Source organism: Microtus pennsylvanicus, chromosome 1 (genome assembly GCF_037038515.1).
Source record: "Microtus pennsylvanicus isolate mMicPen1 chromosome 1, mMicPen1.hap1, whole genome shotgun sequence".
NCBI lineage: Eukaryota > Metazoa > Chordata > Mammalia > Rodentia > Cricetidae > Microtus > Microtus pennsylvanicus.
In genome coordinates this window covers 121,830,072-121,853,042 of record NC_134579.1, presented here as the reverse complement: position 1 = coordinate 121,853,042, position 22,971 = coordinate 121,830,072, and the positions used below count along the sequence as shown (strand labels likewise).

The window sequence follows — 22,971 nt, the reverse complement described above, 5'->3', positions numbered from 1 at the left end:
AGGAAAGGGTGTGACAATGTTGGGGTTTGTTTTTTTTCCCCTTGACACTGTTTTTCTACACAGACCAGGATGACCCCCACTCCTGGGGGTCTCACTGTCTCTGCTGAGGTTTAGGGCACACCATATAGGCAGGATGCTGCCTTTGGATCTCACTGTTGCTCAGGCTGACTGGATTTTCAGCAATCTTTCTGCTTTAGCCTCTGGACTTTTCCCATTACAGATGTGAGCCACCAAGCCCTGACTGGCTTCTTAGTGATTTGTCTGATGTTAGGGAGACCCTGGGCACAGAAGCTCAAGGGCTTTCTGTGCTGATTGTGCAGTTTTTCTGTAAAAAGTTACTGTGGAACGTAAGGAGGGAAAATGCAGAGGTCACAGACAACATGAAATACTTGGTGAGAACCTGTTTTTTTGTTATTTGTTTGTTTTTATTTTCTTTTGATTTTTAGACCTGGGGAACACTTGTCTGGCATGTATTAGGCCCTGAGTTCAAGTCCTGGTACAAAGAGGGGAAAGATTGTATTAAAAATATTGGTGAACACCTTTAATCCCAGCACTCGGCAGGCAGAGGCAGGAGGATCTCTGTGAGTTCCAGGTCAGCCTTGTTTGCAAAGAGAGTTCCAGGAGAGTCAGAGCTGTTACACAGAAAAACCCTGTCTCAAAAAAACAAGCAAGCAAGCAAGCAAATAGACAAAAAAGAAGAAGATTGTTTGACTCTGGGGGTCTGAATCAGCCTGGGTAATATAAATCATGTCTCTTAAAAACTTTTTTTTTCTTTTAGGACAGGCACGGTGGTGCACATCTTTAATCCCATCCCTTGGGAGGCAGAGGAGTCAGTCTGGTCTACAAAGTGAGTTCCAAGACAGCCAGGGCTACACAGTGAGACCCTGTCTAAAGGTGGGGGTGGGGGTGGGGACAGTAAGTTGAGTGTAGTGGCTCATGCCAGGAGGCAAAAGGCAGGAGAATTGCTACAAATTCAAGGTCAGCTTGGTCTACAGAAGGAGTTTCAGGTAAGTCAGCAACTAAAAAGCCAACAACTAAAAAGAAGAAGGAAGTTATTGTCAGATAAAACATTAATTTGTAAAACGGGAAAGGTGAGTTTCCGCCTCTCACCTCTTGGGTTGAGAACTGTGAGCTGGTTGTCTCTGGAAGTGATAGGAAGCTCTGGCAAGAGAGATCCAAGGTTGCCTCTGGGCAATTTAGAAAAGAAGTATTAGCTAGAAGTGGTTGGTGACACTCACCTGTGATTCCAGCATTTGAGACCAGGAAAAGAGGACCAGGAGATCAAGGCTATCCTTGGCTACTTAGTTTGAAGCATAACCTGGATTATAGGAAAGGGAGTGAGGAGAAAAAAAAAAAAGGAAACAAGAAAAGAAAGGAAGTGTTTGGGTCTCTGGGGGAGACCCTGAGGCTCAGCAACATAGACTTTGTGATTTGGGCCTTCCAAGAATCACCTGGCCTTGTGTTGCAAGGATGGCCATTCCTTAGACATCCTGGGCATAGGTTGGACGCACAGTGTGAGGGGCTGGGCTTCAGAACTGAGCACTGTCCTGGCTGTCAGGAGGACTCGCAAGCGGCATTTCTAAGGTTTGTTTTCCTGGCTTTCAAAACAGGGATATTTGACAGGTTACACCAGAAAACACAACTCTTGTCTGGGGAGGCTTGGATCAATTCTTAGACCCACCAGCACCCGGTGCTGAAGAACAACTGGGAGTGTCGGTGATCCATTAGTGACGTCTGTTGAAGATTTGGGGAAGAATGTGTAGGCTTCCCAGTTCCCATTCTTGAATGGGATTCTGATTCTGGATTTCCTTCTTGGATGTGTGGTTGTGTAGTTGACGTATGCATACACGAAACCCTGTGCAAGTCCCTGACATTTGGAGGGGACAAACAACAGGCTTGCCCTGAGCTCTAGTCTGTGATGACAGGCTTAGCCTTGGAGTACGGGGAGAACTGACCTACAAAGGAAGAATGGTAAAGGTGAACTTCCTGAAGGAAGTGACAACTAAGCTACATTCTAAAGCATGAATAGATATTACCTCGGGGAGAGGGTCAGACACCAGGGGAATGGAATTTGGCTGGGTTTGGACCAGACAGATTGCCTTGTGAAATCTGATATGTTTGGGGGAGAATAATGAAAGTCAATGAGGAATTTTATGCAAGGCAGCTTAGTTATCAGCAGAAATGGTGATTTTGAAAGCCAGGTGTGGTAGGGCACGCCTGTGGGCCCCAGCACCTAGGAAGCGGAGGGAGGAGAATTGGAGTTTCAAGGCTAGCATTGAAGCAAGTTTGAGGCTAGCCTGAGCAAAGGAAGCAATCTCAGATCAGGGTTAGGAATGTATCTCAGTCAGTACAGGATAGGCTGCCTATTCAGCGTGTACCTATTCCAAGCACGTGAGTTTGATCCCCAGTGCTACATACATTTCACATCTATAATCCCAGGGTTTGGGAGGTCAAGGTAGGAAGAGTACAAGGCTATCCTGTCTAAATTAAAGAAAAGACAAGAACGATCCATTTAACGGATGCTAAAACATGGAGTTGGGAAGTAAATTGAACAACAACACACAGCAAGTCAGCAACAGAACCAAAATTTGAACTTCAATCTTCATAGTTCCTAGGCCAGTGGTGTTTCCTCCCCACCTCATCCTCAGGTACTTTAGCCCACTTTGAACTGCATTATTTCATGTCAGAGGAAAATATAGTCTGTACTGGGTAGAATACGTGTGTGTTGGAACGTGAACTCTGAGAATGACCTTAGTTGGAAATAGGAACGTGGTAGATATTGTTGGGTGAAGAGGAAGTCAGTGCCTTTGCACGAGCTCATATGTAATGACTAGTCCCTTTATAAGAACAGGAGGGTAAGCAAGATGATTCAGCAGGTAAAAGAGCTTGTCACCAAGCCTGAGTTTGGTCCTTGGGACTCACGTGGTAGAAGGAGAGAACTGACTCCCCCAATTTGCTTTCTGACCACCATAAGCAAACCATAGTGATAGTGTGTTCTCTCTCTCTCAAAATAAATAATACAGCCGGGGGTGTTGGCGCAAGCCTTTAATCCCAGCACTTGGGAGGCAGAGGTAGGCATATCTCTGAGTTCGAGGTTACCCTCTACAAATTTAGTTCCCGGACAGTTAGAGCTACAGAGAGAAACCCTGTCCTGTGTGTGTATGGGTGTGTGAGGTTAAGTAGTAAGTAAATAGTGAACAAATAATCTAACAAACGAGAAGACGCCCAGAGACATGCAGGAGACCCCAGGAACACGGAGGTGGGGATCACAGTCACACACTGACAAAGCTGAGGGAACTCTAAAAGGTGGCCAGAAAACCCCAGTATCAAGGTGCCTCCCCAGAGAAGCAGTTTGCCAAGCCCTGCGGCTTTAGGCCTGTGTGGTCTCAGCATGGGAAGGCTGAGGCAGGAGGTTTGTGGGGAGGGGGAAGGGTTTTGGGGTAAATGGATTCCTGGGAGCTGGGGCCAACATCAAGAATGATTTCTGTTGCCACCTTGGCGGGGTGCAACCTGGTTTCCTGAGAGAATGCGTCAGTTCTCAGAGCTGTACAGCGGAAGATGAAGCCTTTGTTCCCTTGTTTGACCTTTGAGGGTGGCTGGGCTGCTCCACAGAGTCATCTGGATAGCAGAGCCTGGCCCTGGCTGAGCAGGGGCATGGTGGCAGGAACAGCATTACGAACATTAGAACAACCTCAAGAACAAATAAATGTCACTTGTCACTCTTCCACTTCCTACCATTTGACGGAGCCACCATGGTCCCCCACTTCCATGAATTCAGTAGCTCTCTGTCTCTCTGTTCCCATCCTTGGGGGGGGGGGGCTCATTTTCCCTCAACATGTGTTTTCTTCTTTTTGAACTAAAGATCCCAGGTTAGTCTTGAACTCTAGGTTATCTTCCCACCTTCACTTCTCTGGGGCTGAGGTGACAAGCTCGTACCTTGAACTTCTGATCCCCCTGCCTCAGCTTCTCAAGTGCTTAGATTACAGGCATGCTCCACCATCAGGTTTTGGGGTGTTGGAGACCAAATCCTGCCTGCATATGAGGCATAAGGGTGGTTGTTTGGTTGGTTTTAAGACAGAGTGACTCTGCCGGGCGGTGGTGGCGCACGCCTTTAATCCCAGCACTTGGGAGGCAGAGGCAGGCGGATCTCTGTGAGTTCGAGCCCAGCCTGGTCTACAAGAGCTAGTTCCAGGACAGGCTCCAAAACCACAGAGAAACCCTGTCTCGAAAAACCAAAAAAAAAAAAAAAAAAAAAAAAAGATAAAAAAAGACAGAGTGACTCTGTAGGCATTGCTGGCTTGGAACTCACATATGACTGAAGCTGACCTCAAGCTCTAGGCAATCCCCCTGCTTCAGCCTCTTCAGTGCTGTGGTTGCAAAGGCAATGTTTTTTTCTCCTGTGGAGATAATTCTCTTTTGGGATAAATATGTAAGATTATAGCTAATGAACTGTACAGATGTGAATGTCTGTCTGACTTGTAAATCTAATCGGAACGACTTGAGCTATGGCTAAACATAACAGCAATCACACGCTAAACCTGAGCAGAAAACAACGTAAGCTGTCTTTGTGAGCTTAGGCTAGGTTAGGACACAAAAATCATATACCAAGAAACAAAATTAAATGACTTAGAAGATAAAGATCTAAAAATCATCTTCTCTGAGAGACTCTGTTAAGAGAAAGGAAAAATAATCAGGAAATGGTACGTGTGTGTGCCCTCTGCGTGTGTGATTTGTAAATCATTTGTCTGACCGGGGACGTGGGTCTAGAATATTACAGCAGTCTTTGAAGTCAGTCAGCAGAAGACAAATGACCCAATTAAAAACCGGGCAGAAGATTTTTGTTAATGGATCCTTCGCAGAAGATGCAGCAGAGGCTGCCCAGTCTCAGTAGCCTTCAGAACATAAATGGGAGCTCTCAGTTCATGGTTGTTCCTATCCTTGCCTGTGTATCAGGTTCCAGGTCAGCTTGGGCTACATAAGACCTTGTCTCAAATCAGAACAAAAATAGGGAGGGGGTGGCAAGATGGCCTGGTGCCCTGCTGCCAAGACTGATGACTTAAGTTTAGTATCCTGGTACCCACAAGGTGGAAGGCGAGAACCAACTTCCTCTAGTTGCCCTTTGACCTCCACATGTGCAAGGTGACGTGCACATACCTACCCATAGAGTCTTGCTTGCTTTCAAGATGAGTGACGCAAAAAGAAACCATCATGGCGCCAGCATGGGGCAGATCTAGGAGCCAAAGCCCCTAGGGGAGTTATCTCAGTGCTCAGTTGGCTGCAGAAAGGGCTGTTTAAGCCCTTGGGACGTGTCTGGACTTGCAGGTGCTATTGACTCCAAGAAGTCCTTGATTCTGAAGAGAAAGTTCCTCAAGAAGCCTTTATCCAGTAGTAACTTTATCTCTAGAACAATAGGCTTTCCTCCAGGGCCCAGGGCGGGACACAGGAATCTTTGGCTTGTGAGTCTCACACGCCCCCTTTCTTTAATCTCCTTGGCTGTCTGTCTGGGAGATAGGCCAGAGGGATGCTAATGTCCCCAGGATCTTAGAGGGAATGATCAGCTGCTCGCTTCAAAACACTCCAGCCAGCTTGAGAGGTGGAGGAGGGATCAGAGAAACCTCCTGGGCTAGAAGTAGCCAGGAATGGGCAATAAGGAGAGTCTGGAGTCTAGGTTTTCATCAAAACAGTTAGGGAGTCGCTGGGGGCACTGGGTCTGCTCAGCTGCCTTAGTCACCCGACAGGGCTTCCAGCTCCTGTCTGGGGGACCAGGAAGGAGGACTTGGGTTTCTCCTCTGTAAAAGAGAAAGGAGAAAAAAAGAGGAGGCAGCTTGCTAAGTGAACTGGGAAAGTGAAATAGATTTCATCAAAGGGAATCAATCAGGAAGGAAGGAGGAAGCTGGGTACTCAGCGAAGTTCCAGCAGAGTCTCCCTCCCCCGAGGCCCAGGGGGTGGGACCAAGTTCCGATTTGGCTGATAAGAACAGAACACCTAGGAGGTTAAACCTCTTGCCCTCTGGCCGTGGGCTGTAAAGATAAGAAATCAAAGCTGGACTTTTCCATTTTGTTCCCTCTGTCCACACTCATTTAAGTGATTTCATTTATTGGGTTGGTTGGTTACTTACCTAGATTTTTTTTTTCTTTTCTTTTCTCCCCAATACAGTCTTGCTATGTAGCCCAGGCTGGCCTGGAAGTCTCAGTATCCTTGGTGTGGGATTACAGGTGCACACTACAGCTCCAGGATTCTTTTCTCTTTTGGGTCTGCTATCTGCTGTGTGGTTCTCCCTGGGGCTCCTGACCTCTCTGAGCTGGTCCTGTTTACAACCACAGCTGGTCTTGCTCAGTCTGTGTCCTCCTGCTGCCTGCTGCTTTCTCCCCTCCCCTCCCACAGTTAGACTTGTTTCCTCTAGTTCACCTGTCTTCCAGACTCTCACGTAGAAGGAAGGAAGCTCTTCCCTCCTCTGACCTTTAATCTCAGCTCGTGAGAGCCAGAGACAAGGTGGGTCACTGTGAGGCCAGCCTAGTCTATGGAGTGAGACCCTGTCTCAAAAACAATCCCAAGTAGGAGTCAAACCAGCAGAAACCACAGGTTGTCATGCCTGTGGATGGATGGGGACGGAGAGGATTAGCGCACACAGGCAAGAAGGAAGAGGCAGGGAACTGGGGAGCCTCCAGCATCTTGCCTCCCCCCCATCCTGTCCCAGCTGCTTGGAGTCCAGGCCAAGGTGAAGGGCGCAGCACTCTCCAGACTCCCGCTGTGCAGCAAGTGTGGATTTTGTGTTTACATCTTCTCCTTTGAAGGCTGCTTGGGAAAAGCAACAGCTCTGGAAGGAGGCAACAAACATACTGTCTTCTCTTCTCTGGCCAAGAGAAATTTTAATCACCCTGCAGAGTAATGGGCTCAGAATAGCAGAATAGAAACAGTGCTTAAAATACTTGCCTGGGTGGATAAACACGGCGTGGGGAGAAAGAAAAAAACCCCACTGGGAGGCTGCCTCATCCTTTGCACCAGCTTGTACAACTTCAAGGACAGAGGCTCCTTGCCTAGCTGAGGAGCAGTGCTATGGAACCAAGATGCATGCATTTTAAAGTGAATCCCCGCATCCCACGGGGAGGGGGAGCACCCATCCCGAGGGTGCTCCAGCTGCTCACTCTCCAGTTTGGACCTGTCACAAAGTGAAGAGAAGCAGACCCGATGTAACTGGACTTCTAGGTCTTTGGATAGGGTCTCTCTTTAGCAAATTGATTTGAGGCAGCGTCTCACTATGTAGCTCTGTAGACCAGGGTGTCCTGGAACTCACTATGTAGGCCACCCTCGCCTGGGACTCACAGAGATCTGCCTGTCTCTGCTTCCCAAGTGTTGGGATTACAGTTATGAACCACCATGCTCCCTTTACTTTTAATTTAGGACACGATCTTGTTAAATTGTCCAGACTGGACTTGAACATATGACCTTCTTGTTTCCCCGCCCCCATATGTAGCTGGGACTACAGGTCTGTGTCACCAGGTCTGGTCCCCCCCCCCCCAGGGTCTCTTTATGTAGCCCAGGCTAGGCCCAAATGCATATGCTTGACCTTTCTGCCTTTTTTCTCCCAAATGCTGAGATTACAAGCTCATAAAATGAACACATGTCTATTTCAGATAAAGGCAAACCCCAGAAAGGAAATGCCAAAACTCAGAGTTATAGCATTCAAGATGCAGGGGCCAGTAAGATGGCTCAGAGGAAAAAGACACGTGCTGCCAAGCTTGGTGACCTGAGTTTGATCCCCAAGACCTCTGTGTGTATGCTATGGTAAGTCTCCCTAAGAAAGAAATAAATGCAATTTTCTTTTAAAAAATATCAAAATGTAGGGGCTGAAAATGTGTCTCAGTGGGTTGAGTGTTTGCCTAGCATTCACAGAGTCCTCTGTTTGATTCCTACACAAAGTCCCCCGTTTGATTCCTACACAAAGTCCCCCGTTCCATTCCCAGCACCACAGAAACCAGCTATTGCGGCTCACGCCTCTAATCCCAGCACTTGGGAGGCGGAGGCAGGCAGATCTCTATGAGTCCCAGGCGAGGGTGGCCTACATAGTGAGTTCCAGGACACCCTGGTCTACAGAGCTACATAGTGAGACGCTGCCTCAAATCAATTTGCTAAAGAGAGACCCTATCCAAAGACCTAGAAGTCAGTTACTTCGGGTCTGCTTCTCTTCACTTTGTGACAGGTCCAAACTGGAGAGTGAGCAGCTGGAGCACCCTCGGGATGGGTGCTCCCCCTCCCACCTGGGCCCCAGCTAAGAATGTTTTAGCACCTAGTACATACCAAATATACATACCAATTAAAGTGCTTTGGATCTCTTGAAGGCCCGTTTACTGAGCCAGGCGTAGTGGCATACCTCTGTAAAAACACTTACTAGGGAGGCTGAGGCAGGATGATTTCTTGAGCCTGGAAGTCTGAGACAGTCTGGGCATTCCAGTGTGTCTCCATCTTGAAAAGAAACAGCAGGGCTGAGGAGGGCTGCGTGTGTGAAGACCATCCCACTGAATTCTCCCAGAATATGCACAGCTACTTAGTAACTGAAAGAGGTGTAGAAAACCAGGCTATTTATTTATTTATTTATTTATTTTAAAAAGGCTTATTTACTTATTACCTATACAGTGTTCTTCTTGCATGTATGCCTGTGAGCCAGAAGAGGGCACCAGATCTCATTACAGATGGTTGTGAGCCACCATGTGGTTGCTGTGAATTGAACTCAGGACCTTTGGAAGAGTAGCCAGTGCTCTTAACCACTGAGCCATCTCTCCAGCCCAAAACCAGGCAATTAAAAAAGGTAAAGTGATTTCTCTGAAAGCAAGAGTCAAGGCCAGGAAAATCCAATCCTCTCCCCGCCCATTCCACCCTCAGCCCTGGCCTTTTTTTTTCCCACCAAATTACAAAATCTTCTCAGTTTGCCACAGGGCAGAGAACTGAGTCTCCCAGCAGGACGTGAATGTGTTTCTTGCCACCTTCAGGCCCTACGTGGGGACACATATAGCCTGAGGTACAGTAGGGTGTGGTGGCAGGTGCCTCCAATTCCAGCGCCCAAGAGTCTGAGGCCTATTCTCAGTTTGAAGTGAGTCTGGGTTACGTAGAGAAACTCTATGTAATGGTCAAACCAAAACAAACAAAAATTAAAACAAGCCCCAGATGCTAGGAGCTCTGGGTGGGTGGGAGTCTCTCTCTTGGGATCTTCAAGGACCCCTGGAAGTTGTGGTCTCCAGTTTCCAGATTGGACTGCATTCTTGGGCTTCCAGTAATCAGCTACTTCCTGTTGTGTGGACTTTGTGGCCTTCAAGATGACCTATGCCCCTGCCCCTCAGCAGCCATCTTTCTGGTGTTTGCCCCCAACATATAGGCTTCTTTAGTTGTCCATGAACTAAAAGCACTATTGTCATGAATGTATCAATATGCTCACCTGGGCAAACACACCACTGTCCACTGTGGATTCTTGCTAGCATGGCCCCAAATACTAGAAATGGTGGCTTGAAAGTAAGTGAGGAAGGTCAGGAGTTCAAGGTCATCCCGGCCTACGTGGGACCACCAAGAAAAGGAAAGAGAGAGGGAGAAGAAAAGAAAATAATGGTGTGTCTGTTACTGAGTCTCCGTTGGTAGCAGGCTCACCTAGCAAGCACAAAACTCTCAGCACTATCTGGTGGGGCACACCTGGAATTCCAGCATGTGGAAGGCAGAGGCAGCAGGCAGTGGAGAGAATTTAATGCCACCCTGGACTACGGGAGCAAGATGCTATCAAATTGGCATTTGCTACCAAGTCAGACTACGTGAGCTTCCAGGATCCAAACGGCAGGCGAGAATAAATTCCTGCAAGTTGTTCTCTCGCTACTAAGGCACACACATAGGCACACATACACATCACACACACCACACAATACCACACCACACCACACACTACACACACTGAGACACACACCACACACTACACACCCTGAGACATACACACCACAGGACACAACACACTACACACCCTGAGACACACACACCACACCACACACTACACACACTGAGACACACACACCACAGGACACACTACACACACTGAGACACACACACCACATGACACACTACACACACTGAGACACACAAACCACAGGACACACTACACACACTGAGACATGCATACCACACGACACCAGTCCCTGCCTGGGACTGGCCTTCGTGGCCAGCTGTCCACTGTTGCCACTTGGGGACCTGCGCTGTTTAACCATAACACTGTCTCAGAATAAAGAATATGTGGTTGTGTCTGTGAGGATGGTCTCAGGCTAGCCTGAGGTCCTGGAAGAGGACTGGGAATGGAGCCTAGGGCAGTGAGCCTTTGCTTAGCTTGCAGTAGACCTTACAAAGCAAACCAAACAAAAACAAACAACAACAAACACCCTACACCCAAAATACAAACAAAACCAAAAATCTAACAGACAACCTTCCCAAGCCACCCCCCCCCCCAAAAAAAAACAAAACCGAGAAACAAAGGTGGCAAAATAATAGGAAAAGTGTTTTTGTTTGTTTGTTTGTTTGTTTTTCCAGACAGGGTTTATTTGATTAGCCTTGACTGTCCTGGAACTTGCTCTGTAGACCAGGTTGGCTTTGAAGTCACAGAGTTCTCCCTGCCTCTGCCTCCTGAGTGATAGGATTAAAAGAGTGCCTTACCACCGCCCAGCTGAGAAAATGTTTTTATTTTTATTATTTTAATTAAACAATTATTTTGAGATAGGTTTTTTTTTTTTTCTGTGTAACTCTGACTGTTCTGGAACTCACTCTGCAGACCAGGATCACCTCAAACTTACAGAGATCCTTCTGCCTCTGCCTCCCAGGCACCGTGATTTAGAGGTGTGCACTGATGATCTACTCATCTGAAGATCGCTTTATGAAACTCTGTAATCTCATCTACTTGGTAGCATGGGTTTGAGGTCAGCCCAGGGAAGCTGACAAGATCTCTTTAACTGCACCCCCTCCCCCAACGTCCTTAGAAAATCCCAAACAAGCCAAACCACCTCAGCAATGACCCCCCCCCTTTCCACCCTCAAATTCAAGCAAATTAAAAAACCCGAAGGGGAGCCTGGCAATGGTGGTACACTCCTTTAATCCCAGCACGCCCAGCTAGCACTTTGTGCTCTTGCTGGGGACACAGATTTGATTCCCATCACCTAAATGGCTGCTCACACCCATCTGTAACTCTAGTTCTAAGGGATCTGATGGTCTCTTCTGGCCTGAGAGGATCTGGCACATGTGTGGTGCACAAACATACACACGCAGACAAAATGCTTACACACATGAAATAAAAAGAAATAAATCTTGATAAAAAATTGAAAAAGTGTTGCCTCGGTGAAAGACTGGGCCTGTTACTTGTCAGTCATGGGTTGGGGAGCCATGCATGGGGCCTTGCCTGACTGCAAGACTGTAGGTGACTGATGGATACGGTCATAGTCTTCCTCTGAGGACCCACAGGTGAACTCTCTCAGCCTCCAAGGAACAGTGCCAAACCTGTGGCCACATACACAAAACAACCAAGCATAAACGTGGGGGAAGGGTTTGAAAGGGTGTCAAGGGGTGGGACGGTGACTGTGGCCAGAATCTAGAATTATATACATGGATATAATTATACATTATATGCCTGGATAAATTGTCAAGAAACAAAGTTAATGATTTAAAATATATGAGTATATATGTATATATGTGTATATATACACACACATACACATGTATGTATATACATGTATGTGTATACATATATATATGTGTGTATATGTGTGATGTATGTACAACCAGGTGGCTCAGTGGGTAAAAGGTGCTTGTGCCCAAGCCTGATGTCCTGACTTTGATCCCTAGGATCCACAGGGAGGAAGGAGAGGGCCAATTCCAGCAGGTTGCCCTCTGATCTCCCCATGTGTGCCAGTGGCACACGCTGCCTCCCTAATCAATAAATAAATGTTACAATACTAAAAGCCAAACAAACTGGGCTGTGGCTACCCATTTGCCCACAGTGTAGAGTCCTCACAGTCTTTGCTGGTTGTGTGTGATGTTAATCACCCACGTATTCGTCAATTCACCTGAGAGTTTCTTGTGATTCTGTCTGGTTCGGAGCATCAGCTTCCTCATTCCCCAGCACCTCAGCTATGCACATCCTTAGCTAGAGTTCAAGGTCTGCTTGTTTTTGAGAGAAAATTTACACACATGGGACCGCTTTAAGCTTAAGGGCACCCTTCTCTAAATATTGACAAATGCACAGAGCGCTGCAGCTAGAGCCCTTATCAGGGGAGATAACATTCTCGCCTCCCTTCCTCCTGACACTAAGCAACCACAGCAGTCTGTCTGTCCATCCTGTCTGTTAGCTTTGCCTCTTCTGAAACCTGGGCAGAAATAGACTCCTGTGTAGCCCCCGTGCTTTTACTTTATCCAAGATAAATCTTGTATCTATGCTTTCTTTGCTTTATTACAGTCATGTACTAGTTCTTTATGGATAAGACACAAAGCAATAGAACCCGAGATTTGCATGCAAGCCGGGCAAGCACCGAGTCACACCCCTGGCCCTGCCTTCCGTTTGGCTGCAATAATAAACCAGGTAGACTCGCAATTTTGATTGTTCCAGAAAGAGATAAAGACGAGGTGGGGTGCTTTGGTTTCAGCTTTAAGGGCTTTGTGTGCATTATCTCCATCTTTAGAACTTAGAAAACTCCCTTCCCCTGGAGATAAATTGACACACGCTTCAGGAAAAACACAATTGTTAAGCCGTTCATTTCCTAGTGTCTGCATACTTCACATTTTGCTCCAATCTCTGCTGCTTCAAATTGGCAAAGAGGCACCTTGGAACCCTGCTCTGTCTGCGCAAAGGTGTCCCATAGGGCGTGACAGGACTCCTAGGAGAGGCTGTCAATTTGAAACTCCAGATCAGAGTTTAGCATTGCTAAGTAGCTTGTGACCCCAGGAGGACCACTGTCGGGTGGTGTAATGATAATTTCTAATCGTAGCAATGATTGGTTTTGAACACAGTCTGGATCAAGATTGCTCAGTTTATGGCTTGATTGTCTTCAGCTGAGCGATGTTGCTACCATCTAGTATGCTCTGCAAAAACTGGGCTTTCACTTTATAGCCCAGGCTGGACTCTATCCAAATTGCCAAGTAGCTGCTGCTGACCTTCAACTCCTGATCCTCCTGCCTCGCCTCCACCTCTCAAGCACTGGGTTCACAGTCAGGAATCATTACACCAAGCTTTTTAATTTTTAGTTTTTGAGATAGTCTTTAGTTTCTAGATGCAGCTCTGAAAGAATCAGAATTACTTGCTGTGTAGCTCAGGCTTGCCTTGAACACAGCAATCCTCCTGCCTCAGCCTCCCAAGAGTTGGAATTCTAGGTTTGTGCCACCACTCACACCTTGCTTTGAGTTTTAACTTGTGATCTCTCTGGCCTAGGGTTAGGGAACTGCTCTCTCCTAGAGTTTGATGAGCTGGGGGACAGTAGCTGAGTTGAAAGAGGCCTCTGAGGGCAGTTCAACGGTAGAAGGATGTGTGCGGACCGTGTGCTAAAACTGGGGAGAGGCCGAGTTTGGTCTTGGCCCTGGGGTAGTGTCTAGGGGCCCAGTCTCCATTCCTTTGCAGGTTGTGTGTGTCCAACACCAGTGTCTGTTAATCGTACTTCATTCTCTCTTCAGTGCCTGGCCTAGGCTACCTCTTTTTCTCTTTAGGCAATGTCTCAGGCAGCCTAGGTTGGTCTTGAGTGTGCCAGAGACTCAAACTTTTGCCTCCACCTTCCAGTTGTCTGGGTTCCATTCTGGGATGGAATCAGGGCTTCGTGCATGGCTAGGCAAGCATTCTATCAACTGAGCCACATTTCCAGCCCCTCAGGACATCGCTTGACTTAACTGGGTTTTCAGAAGAATTTCCTATCTGTGGTTTCCATTCTTGTTCCCGTCATTTCACCCCTACAGCCTGCGTGTTTTTATCTATCTATCTATCTATCTATCTATCTATCTATCTATCTATCTATCTATCTATCTATCTATCTATCCATCTAATTATTCTTTTTAAGATAGGATTTTGTTATGTTAAGATAGAATTTTGTTGTTATGTAGTACTGACTAGCTTGGAATTTGCTGTATAGCACAGGCTGACCTTTCCCTCAGACTTGTGGTGGATCTCCTGCCTCAGTCTCCAGTGCTAGAACTAGAGGCACGTACTGTCATGCCTGGGCCCTGTATTTTGGCTTTTTTGAGACAGCATCCTGACCTTCACTGTGTAGTTTAGGTCACCCTTGAAGTCACATCAGCTCTTCTGCTGGCACATGCCTCGAAATTCCGTGGCGGGAAGGATTCCTTCCCTTGGGCTCCCTGAATAGACATCCTAGAATCTGTGAGCTACACATATGCACGCACGCACACACGCATGCGCTTGTACACACCGTCCCTTAGAGGTCCTCCCGGAGCCTAGTTGAGTCACAAGGCTCCGGGAAGCCTTCAGGTTTCTACTCAGAACACATCTCTTTAGTCTCAGATCTGTCCTGGAGACATTGGCTGGGTCACTCACACCTCCATCTATTTGTCTGGTGGTCGAGTAGCATAGCTCAGATCTATCGATTTGTGTGTTTCTGTACAAGCACGTTTGGGGGTTTGGACGTGGCACTGCACACATGAACATCACAGGTCAATCTGTGTGAGTCAGGTCTCTCCTTTCACCACAGAGGTCTCGGGGCTCGAACTCAGGCCATCAGTCTTAGTGGCAAGCTCTTTCATCCCCTAAGCCGTCTCATGGACCCCTGGCATGGGTTTTGATGTGCAGAGTCCAAAGAGACACCTTGATAGGACTGAGAAAATGACAAAATGAGAAAGTGATTGCCTTTTTCCTCTTTCAAGTCTTTTGTGTATTTTTAGTGACCTTGGCTTCTGGCCACTCACAGTTTCAGGGATAAAGTTCACAGATCTTTGTCTCCTCTACTTTATAAACGTTAGACTTTGCATGGATGTGTTTATTTAATTGATACAAGAAAAGTAAAAGCAAAGTAAATGATGAAGAAAAATGAATAAAGGAGAGGGCTGGGGGTGTGGCTCAGTCCTAAGGTTCCTGTTGGGTGTGAACGAGAACTGCGGTTGTCCTATCTCTAGCAACACACCTCTTCCCCCCAAGTCTAGCAAAAAGTGGAGTCTGGCTTCAAAGGCAGGTGTGCAGGACTCAGACACACTCAACTGCACAGTGACATCAGCATGCTCCAGGAAGACCAATGCCATGGGCACCAGCATCTTTCTTACTCATTTTCCCTGTGTCACCTCAACTTCCCCTTCAGATGCCGATCCTGGTCCCCATAATTAGGGGGGAGATATCTATCTGGCTGTCTATTTTTTTTATCTCCTGTCTAGCTATCACCATCAATCCTATCTACCTATCACCCATCTAATCTATCTATCTATCTATCTATCTATCTATCTATCTATCTATCTATCTCCTACCTAATCTATTCTATCTACCTATCTACCTATCTACCTATCTACCTATCTACCTACCTACCTACCTACCTACCCTATCTATCTATCTATCTATCTATCTATCTATCTATCTATCTATCTATCCTGTAAATGGCTTTTCATCCAGACCCTAGGTGAGTATCTGGGCCTCAGGGGTCCATCTGACTCTCATATCTAATGCTTAGAATCTTGATTTAATTGGGTCTGAAAAATACCCATGTTTGTGAAACCAGATTTTTGCATTATTCTGTGGAAAAAGACACAGGATACTACCCATTTTTTTCTTTTTTCTTTTCTTTTTTTGGTTTTTCGAGACAGGGTTTCTCTGCAGCTTTGGTTCCTGTCCTGGAACTAGCTCTTGTAGACCAGGCTGGTCTCGAACTCCCAGAGATCCGCCTGCCTCTGCCTCCCGAGTGCTGGGATTAAAGGCTTGCGCCACCATCCCCCGGCCTGTTTTTTTTTTTCTTAGCCAGCCTTGCTTGTCATTGGATTGGCAGAATGGGAAGCAGAGCATCCCTTGTTTTTCCTCATTGGAAAGAGAAGGTATACCCATCTCACAGCGCCACAGTGGAGGTTAAGAATGAGAAAAGTATTTCCCATGCATTGGGTATTCATTACTTGCCAGACACTGTGCAGCAAATAGTTCTAGGCTCCCATGGATGCTCTAGGTAGCTGAGCACACACAGTAAGGTCATAGAAGTGCACGTTTCCTCGCAGCGAATGTATCCCAGCGGCCGAGTAACTAGCTTGCGGTGCCTGGGATCCAGGTGCGATCTTTGTCCTACAAGAAAGGAAAAAGCAAAGGGAGAGATTGAAAAATCTGAACACTGTAGTGAATCCTGCAGTTCTACCAGCAGAGAAGAGTCAGCAGGTAGACAAGGAAGGAGTTCAAGGGCAGCCTGGGCTACACAGCGAGTTGAGGTCAGCCTGAGCTACGTGGACTGTTAAAAAATGTTCCAAAGTTGAAGGAGCGCGAACAGACTGTTTGTTTGTTTGTTTATTTATTTATTTATTTTGAGGCAGTGTCTCTTTAGCATGCCTAATTTGGAGCTTCCTATTTAGATCAGGCTGGCCTCAGATTCATAGAGATCCTCCTGCCTCTGCCTCCTGGATGCTGAGGTTAAAGGAGCAGGCCACCATTCCTGACTTGAACAGACTTTTCTTTTTTTTTTTAAAAAAAAAGATATTATTCATGTGTGTGTGTGTACGTGCCTAAGTGTATGTGTACCAAGCCATACAGTGCTGGTGGAGGTCCGAAGAGGGTTTGAGGGCCCTGGAGTTAGAGATGGTCGTAAGGGCTGAGAATTGAAGCTGTGTCCTCCGTAAGTGCAACATATGCTCCTCACCACGGAGCCGGAGCCGTCATTCCAGACTGATTTTGTTTTGTTTTATTTGGATACAGGGTGCCAACTTTGACTTCTGATCCTCCTGAGTGCTTCCAATCAAGCCTCCAGCCCCCTTGCCGTAGAAAGAGCTATGGTAACGAACACACAGTGGATGTGTTTGAAACTGCCCAGCTGGGGCCACAACTGGAAGAGACCAGCAACTGTTTCTTCCAGCTGCAAACTAAAGGGTCAACACCACAGGAGAGAAACAAACCCTGTCCAGACATCATCCGGGAAAGGGCCCTGGAGCTGGAAGAAGAACTGGACAGAAGCAGGAGACAGAATTGATTTCATTGGCTTCTGCACCTGGGTTGGCCCTTGCTTTCAGAGGCTAGAGGCTCTAACCCAGCGAGCATGAGTATGTGAGTGTGGATGAGCGTATGCGCATGTGAGCAGGTGTGTGTCATATGTATGTGTATGTAAGTGTACATGTGTGCATGTGAGAGTGTGTGCATGTGTGTGCATGTGTGTGTAAGTGTACACGTATGCATGTGAGAGTGTGTGCATGTGTGTGTAAGTGTACTACATGTGTGCATGTGAGAGTGTATGCATGTGTGTGTAAGTGTACTACATGTGTGCATGTGAGAGTGTGCATGTGTGTGTAAGTGTACATGTATGCATGTGAGAGTGTGTGCATGTGTGTGTAAGTGTACATGTATGCATGTGAGAGTGTGTGCATGTGTGTGCATGTGTGCGTGTAAGTGTACATGTATGCATGTGAGAGTGTATGCATGTGTGCGTGTGTGCATGTGTGCGTGTGTATGTGTGTGTGTGTGTGTATTTGGGAGACACTGGAGGATCTGAGAATGGAAAGACTAAGAAATGTAGAAACAGGTATGTGGTCAGGGACACAGGGGACCTGGTGCTGTCTTTTGTCTATTGGGCCTGTTGAGTGTGGTGGTGCAGGCCAGTCATCCAGTACTTGGGAGATGGATCAGGAGTCTAACATCAGCCTTGGCTATAAAAGTGGTCCAGAAGGCGAACCTGGGCTACACGAGACCTCGTTTCAATCCACCCCTCCAGGAAAACAGGGCTGGGGAGACGGCTAGTGAAGTGCCGGCTATGCTACTAGGAAGTCCTGAGTTCTGTGCCCAGAACCGCCATTAAAGGTTATCATGTGCTATAATCCTGTCCTGGGGCATTGGAGACAGGTAGGTAAATTCCTGGGGTTAGCCTAGCCTAATGGGTGAGCTGCAGGCTGGGAAGAAAGACCTGTCTCGAATAATTCCTGAGAAATTACCTCTGAAGTCTACACACCTGCACACATGGCTGGAACCCCTTTCCTCAATAAGGGAATGTTACAGGAATGAGAGGAAGAAGTAGTTTTTGTTGTTTGTTTTTCTAAGACAGGGATTCTCTGTATAACAGCTCTGGCTGTCCTGGAACTCACTCTGTAGAGCAGGCTGGCCTCAAACTCAGATCCACCTGCTTCTGCCTCCTGAGGGCCAGGATTAAAGGTGTGCACCACCAAGCCTGACTGGTTTTAGATTTTAATCTCTCTCTCTCTCTCTCTCTCTCTCTCTCTCTCTCTCTCTCTCACACACACACACACACACACACACACACACACACACACACACACTATGTGTGAGGACAGAGGACATATTGCTGAAGAAGTTTTCCTCTGTACCCCACTTGGGTTCAGGAGATCCAACACAGACCAAGCCCCTTTACCCATGGAACCATCTTGCTGGCCCCTTGAGAAGACAGAATTTTAGCGTGAATTACACAGGTGCCTGTGAAAATAGGAACTTAAGGATGAAGGAGGAGAGAGCGAGCAGAAAGAACCAGACCCTCATAGGGCGCCCAGAGTCCCTGAGTCCATTTGGAGTGGCTTGGCAGAACAGCAGGCCTCAGCCACAGGCTCTCTCTCCTGCCTGTCCAGAAATAGTTTCCGGGAACCGTGGTGCTTCCCCGCCAGCCAGCGGGGAGATAAAGCGGTGTCGCTTGTCTTGGCTGCCTCTCAGTTGACACCTCTGACAGGCTGCTTTGATCTCGGGTTATCAAGGCCTAACCCCGCGCCTGCTGGCCTGCTCTGCCAGCCCCCTCCCTGCACAGGGGAAAAGGGCATTTCAGAAGGTCAGTTCGGGGAGGGACTGGCTGCTCCCTGTGCCCGGCTGGCCTTGAAACATGGGTGCTGCCTGCAGAAGGGTGCCTGATTTTTACTCTGCAGCAGCAATGGATGGAGGAGGGGGTGGGGAGTCGGGGAGAGTGGTCCTGGCTGAGAAATGAGCTGTCCAGGTTGTGCCTGTAGCATGGAGGGTGTGCCCTCACCGCAGAGAAAGAGGGGTGAAAGTCAGAACTCCCTTGTTCTTGTCCCAGAACTTCTGCCGAGTCATTGGCCAAACCCAGGCAGAGCTTGCATGTCTTCTCTTCAGACCCCTGTTTCCAGTCTTCATCTGGTAAAATACAGAGGTTTAATAACTATGGGCGCCTCTCCCCAACAGATCCACATATAGAGACCCAGCGTGCAAACTGGATGGAAGCAGAGTGGGGGCTGGCTGAAGAGAGGGGACCCTGGGATTTGATGCCTCTGTTCTTCTCTAATCATTATTATTATCATCACCCTTGCATTTGAGAAACCATCTCAGTCAAGTCCAGACTGACCTCCAACGCACCAATCAGCCTCAGCCTCATAAGTGCCGAAGCCCAGCATATATCGCCACCTCCCTGGCTCTGGTTCAGTGAGGTTAGTGGGACCGAGGCCCACTGTAGCAAAAATTCACAGACTGGGCATCCAAAAAATAACAAAGATGTTGGGAGTGAGTGAGATGGCTCAGCCATAAAGGCACGGGCAACCAAGCCTGATGAGTTCTGTCCCTGAGACTCACGTAGCGGAATGAGAAGACTGCCTCCTGTAGGTTGTCCTTGGATCTCCACAGGCGCTGAGTGGCACACACCCCTGCTTCACACCCAATAAATGAAATAGAATAAGACTTAAAAGAAAAAAAGCAACACAGTAGAGGTGCATAGCCATGCAGCTTCAGAGGCTGCAGTGTGAGGTGAAGGTGGGAGCAGGCTCTGAAGCGATGGGAGAAGTGGGAACCTTGTTTGCACCCAGTGTCAGTGTCTTTTCCCCACTAGTGTTTATTTATCTTTATATTATGTGTATGAGTGTTTACCTGTACGAATGCATGTGCACCATGTGTGTGCAGTGTCCAAGAAGGCCAGCAGAGGGAATTTGATCCCTGGCGACTACAATTATAGACAGCTGAGAGCCACCATGTGGACACTGGCAACTGGACCTAGCTCTCTTACCTGCTGAGTGTCTCTCTAGTCCCAGCTTCTGGGGATGGATGAAGCCCTGTTTGGACATGAAGCTCTGACGCATACAGGTGGTGTGGCTTTGGGTCACCTTCTTTCTCCAAGCTTCTTCACAATGATCTGTTAAAAATGACAGAATGTCTGGGCATGGTGGTGCACACCTTTAATCCCAGCACTCAGGAGGCAGAAGCAGGTGGATCTGAGTTCGATGCCACCTTGGTCTACAGAGTGAGTTCTGGGACAGCTAGGGATATACAGAGGAATTCTGTCTCAAAAACCAAAACCAAACAAAATGATTGAATGCCCGGTCATGTTGGTGCACACTTTTAATCCCAGGACTTGGAAGGCAGAGGCAGAAGGATCTCTGTGATTTAGAAGCAACCTAGTCTCATATCGAATTCCAGGACAGCCAGGGCAATATAGAGAGACCCTATCTTAGAAAACAAAAAAAGCAAAACCAACCAACCAAGCAAGACTGGCAGCAAAACCCATAGACAAGATATAACTGTGGCCCGGCTCATCGGGAGGGGCAGTGTAGGTCCTGGCAAAGGCCTGGCAACTGTAGGCAAATGAATTTGCCTGGGTTTATTTTGTGGCCCTTTCATGGCATTTGGGTTTCCCTAGGCAAATGCTCGGATGTTCTCTTGCTTACACGGGATGGAAATGATGCTTTTGAACTGTGCCCATGAGGTGGACAGATGGGTCAGGCCCAGTTGGTGTTGGTCCTGGGCCGTTTTGATAAAAAAGAAGAGCCAGTGTACAGATGGGCATCCCAGAAACTAGCTGCTTTTGCATGGGAGATGCTTCTGTGGAGTTTATACCTGGCTACTCCAAGTGTGGTTCATGGACCAGCAGCATTGGCCAGGAAGCTTGGGTGGTCCCCCTGCTCCAGGTCCCACTAGTATTAGTGGGGGGTTGCAAATTCATGCTTTCTTCTTTTTTCCTTTTCTCTTCCCTTCCGTTCCCTCTCTCTCCCTCCTTCTCTCTCCCCCTTCCTCCTCCCTTTCTTTCTTTCTTTCTTTCTTTCTTTCTTTCTTTCTTTCTTTCTTTCTTTCTTCTCTTGATTTATGCGTAGAGATTTTTTTCCCCTGCACTTACCACATGCATGTGTGTAATGCTCACGGAGGCCGGAAGATGGTGTCAGAGACTCTAGGATTGGAGTCACAGACGTTTGCGAGCTGCCTATGTGGGTGCGGAGAATGAAACCCAGGTCCTCTGCAATTGTAGCCAGTGCTCTTAACTGCTGAGTCTTTTCTCCAGCCCTGACATGTACTTTCTTGAGAGTAAACCCTAATCAATGTGTGCTATTCTCAGTCATGATATGGGTGCATTGGTAGGATTCTGTGGCTTAGGGAAAACACTTTTCACTTGATTAGCCATGTCTGCCATGGGTAGAACTGGGGGTAGGGTGGGATGCTGGTTATCCCCGTACCTTGTGAAATGTCTTTGCAGTTCTTTTATGAAAATAGAGATGAAGAATGATTGTTGCCGAGAGATGCATTTGTAACCCCAGCACTTGAGAGGTGGAGGCAAAGGAATACAAAGTTGAAAGTCTTCTGAGGTTGCATAGTGAATTAAGGCTATATTGGATGCTGGTTTAAAAAAAGGAAGAGAGGAAAAGAAAGACTGTGCAAGAGAGAAAGAAGGAGAGGGAGGGAGGGAGAGGAGAAAAGGAGGGAGGGAGGAAGGGAGGGAGGAAGGGAGGGAGGGAGAGAAGGAGGGAAGGAAGGAGGGAGGGAGAGAAAGGAGGGAGGGAGGGAGAAAGGGAGGGAGAGAAGAAGAAAGGGAAGGAGGGAGGGAGGGAAAAAGGGAGGGAGGGAAGAAGGGAGGGAGGGCAGATGGAGATGAATGAGAGGCATTCCTCAGGGCAGAGAAGAACCAAGAACTCGGGGTGAGGTAACCCATCTCCGGCGTTCCAAGTGTTTTCTTGCCAGGTTTGGTGCCGCATTCCTGGGGACACACTGTCTTAGAATCAGGACCAATAAAAGCAATCAGAACCACCAAAACTGTGATAAAGGACATCAGCCAAGTGGGAGTAGCCTGAAACCAGAGAGCTTAATTTCAACCCAGCTTCTTCCTTTTCCTTGGGGGGGTCACAGAACACACAGGTCCTTTCTGTGTGCTTTGTGATAAAGTCTTGCTATGTAGCTCAGGCAGGACTCAAACCCGAGATCCTGTTCTCTCTGTCTCCCCAGCACCGAGATCGTCAGTGTTCATTGCAACACTGCTACACAGCCAGGTTTTTTTCTTTTTAAAAAATTGTTTTAGAGTTTCAAGTTCTCACAGGTGTCCTTAAAGGTTCCTCAGATTATGAAGTGGTTCCAGTTGAAGATGGGAGAAGAAGCAGCAGAAAGTAGATAACAGTTGCTAGCAGCCCATAGAGGAGCCAATCCTTTGACTCCTGAGGCATTCCAGGAGTGGAGAGCTTGGCATAAATAAAATAGTAAACATTCAGGAGGGACCCTGGTGGTGAGGGGCGATGGGAACTAAGCACCCGATTCCAATCCATGGATTTGCTCCTCTCCCGCAGACGCAGGCTGTGTATAAACTCTATGCAAATGTGTTTACTTTGTATTTTATTTCAGTTGGAGTTCACTCAGCTGTCAGGTCCTATGTCAACATGTCAGTCGCTTGAACAAACAAGCGTTGCGAGTGGAAATATTTCAGATAAACAGACATGATGTTATGACATGTCAAACCCAACCCAACCCTGGGGGGGGAGAGACCGAGAAGAGGGAGGGAGGCAGAGCCACTGGCCCTGGAGGGTCAGCTGCAAATAAAATAGAGCTTTGATTACGTGTGTGTATGTGTGTGTGTGTGTGTGTGTGTGTAGGGGTGGAAGTGG

The 22,971-nt window shown here is 47.5% G+C and overlaps 1 long non-coding RNA gene across 1 annotated transcript in view; it reads left to right on the top strand.

The window, feature by feature from the left end:
* Nucleotides 1-7,723, top strand: part of LOC142855583 (uncharacterized) — a 76,170-nt gene extending 68,447 nt beyond the window's left edge. The window contains exons 2-3 of the long non-coding RNA XR_012911528.1: nucleotides 779-847; nucleotides 7,635-7,723. This is a non-coding gene — a long non-coding RNA (uncharacterized LOC142855583). The remainder of the gene's footprint in view (nucleotides 1-778; nucleotides 848-7,634) is intronic.
* The last annotated feature ends 15,248 nt before the right edge of the window (nucleotides 7,724-22,971 follow it).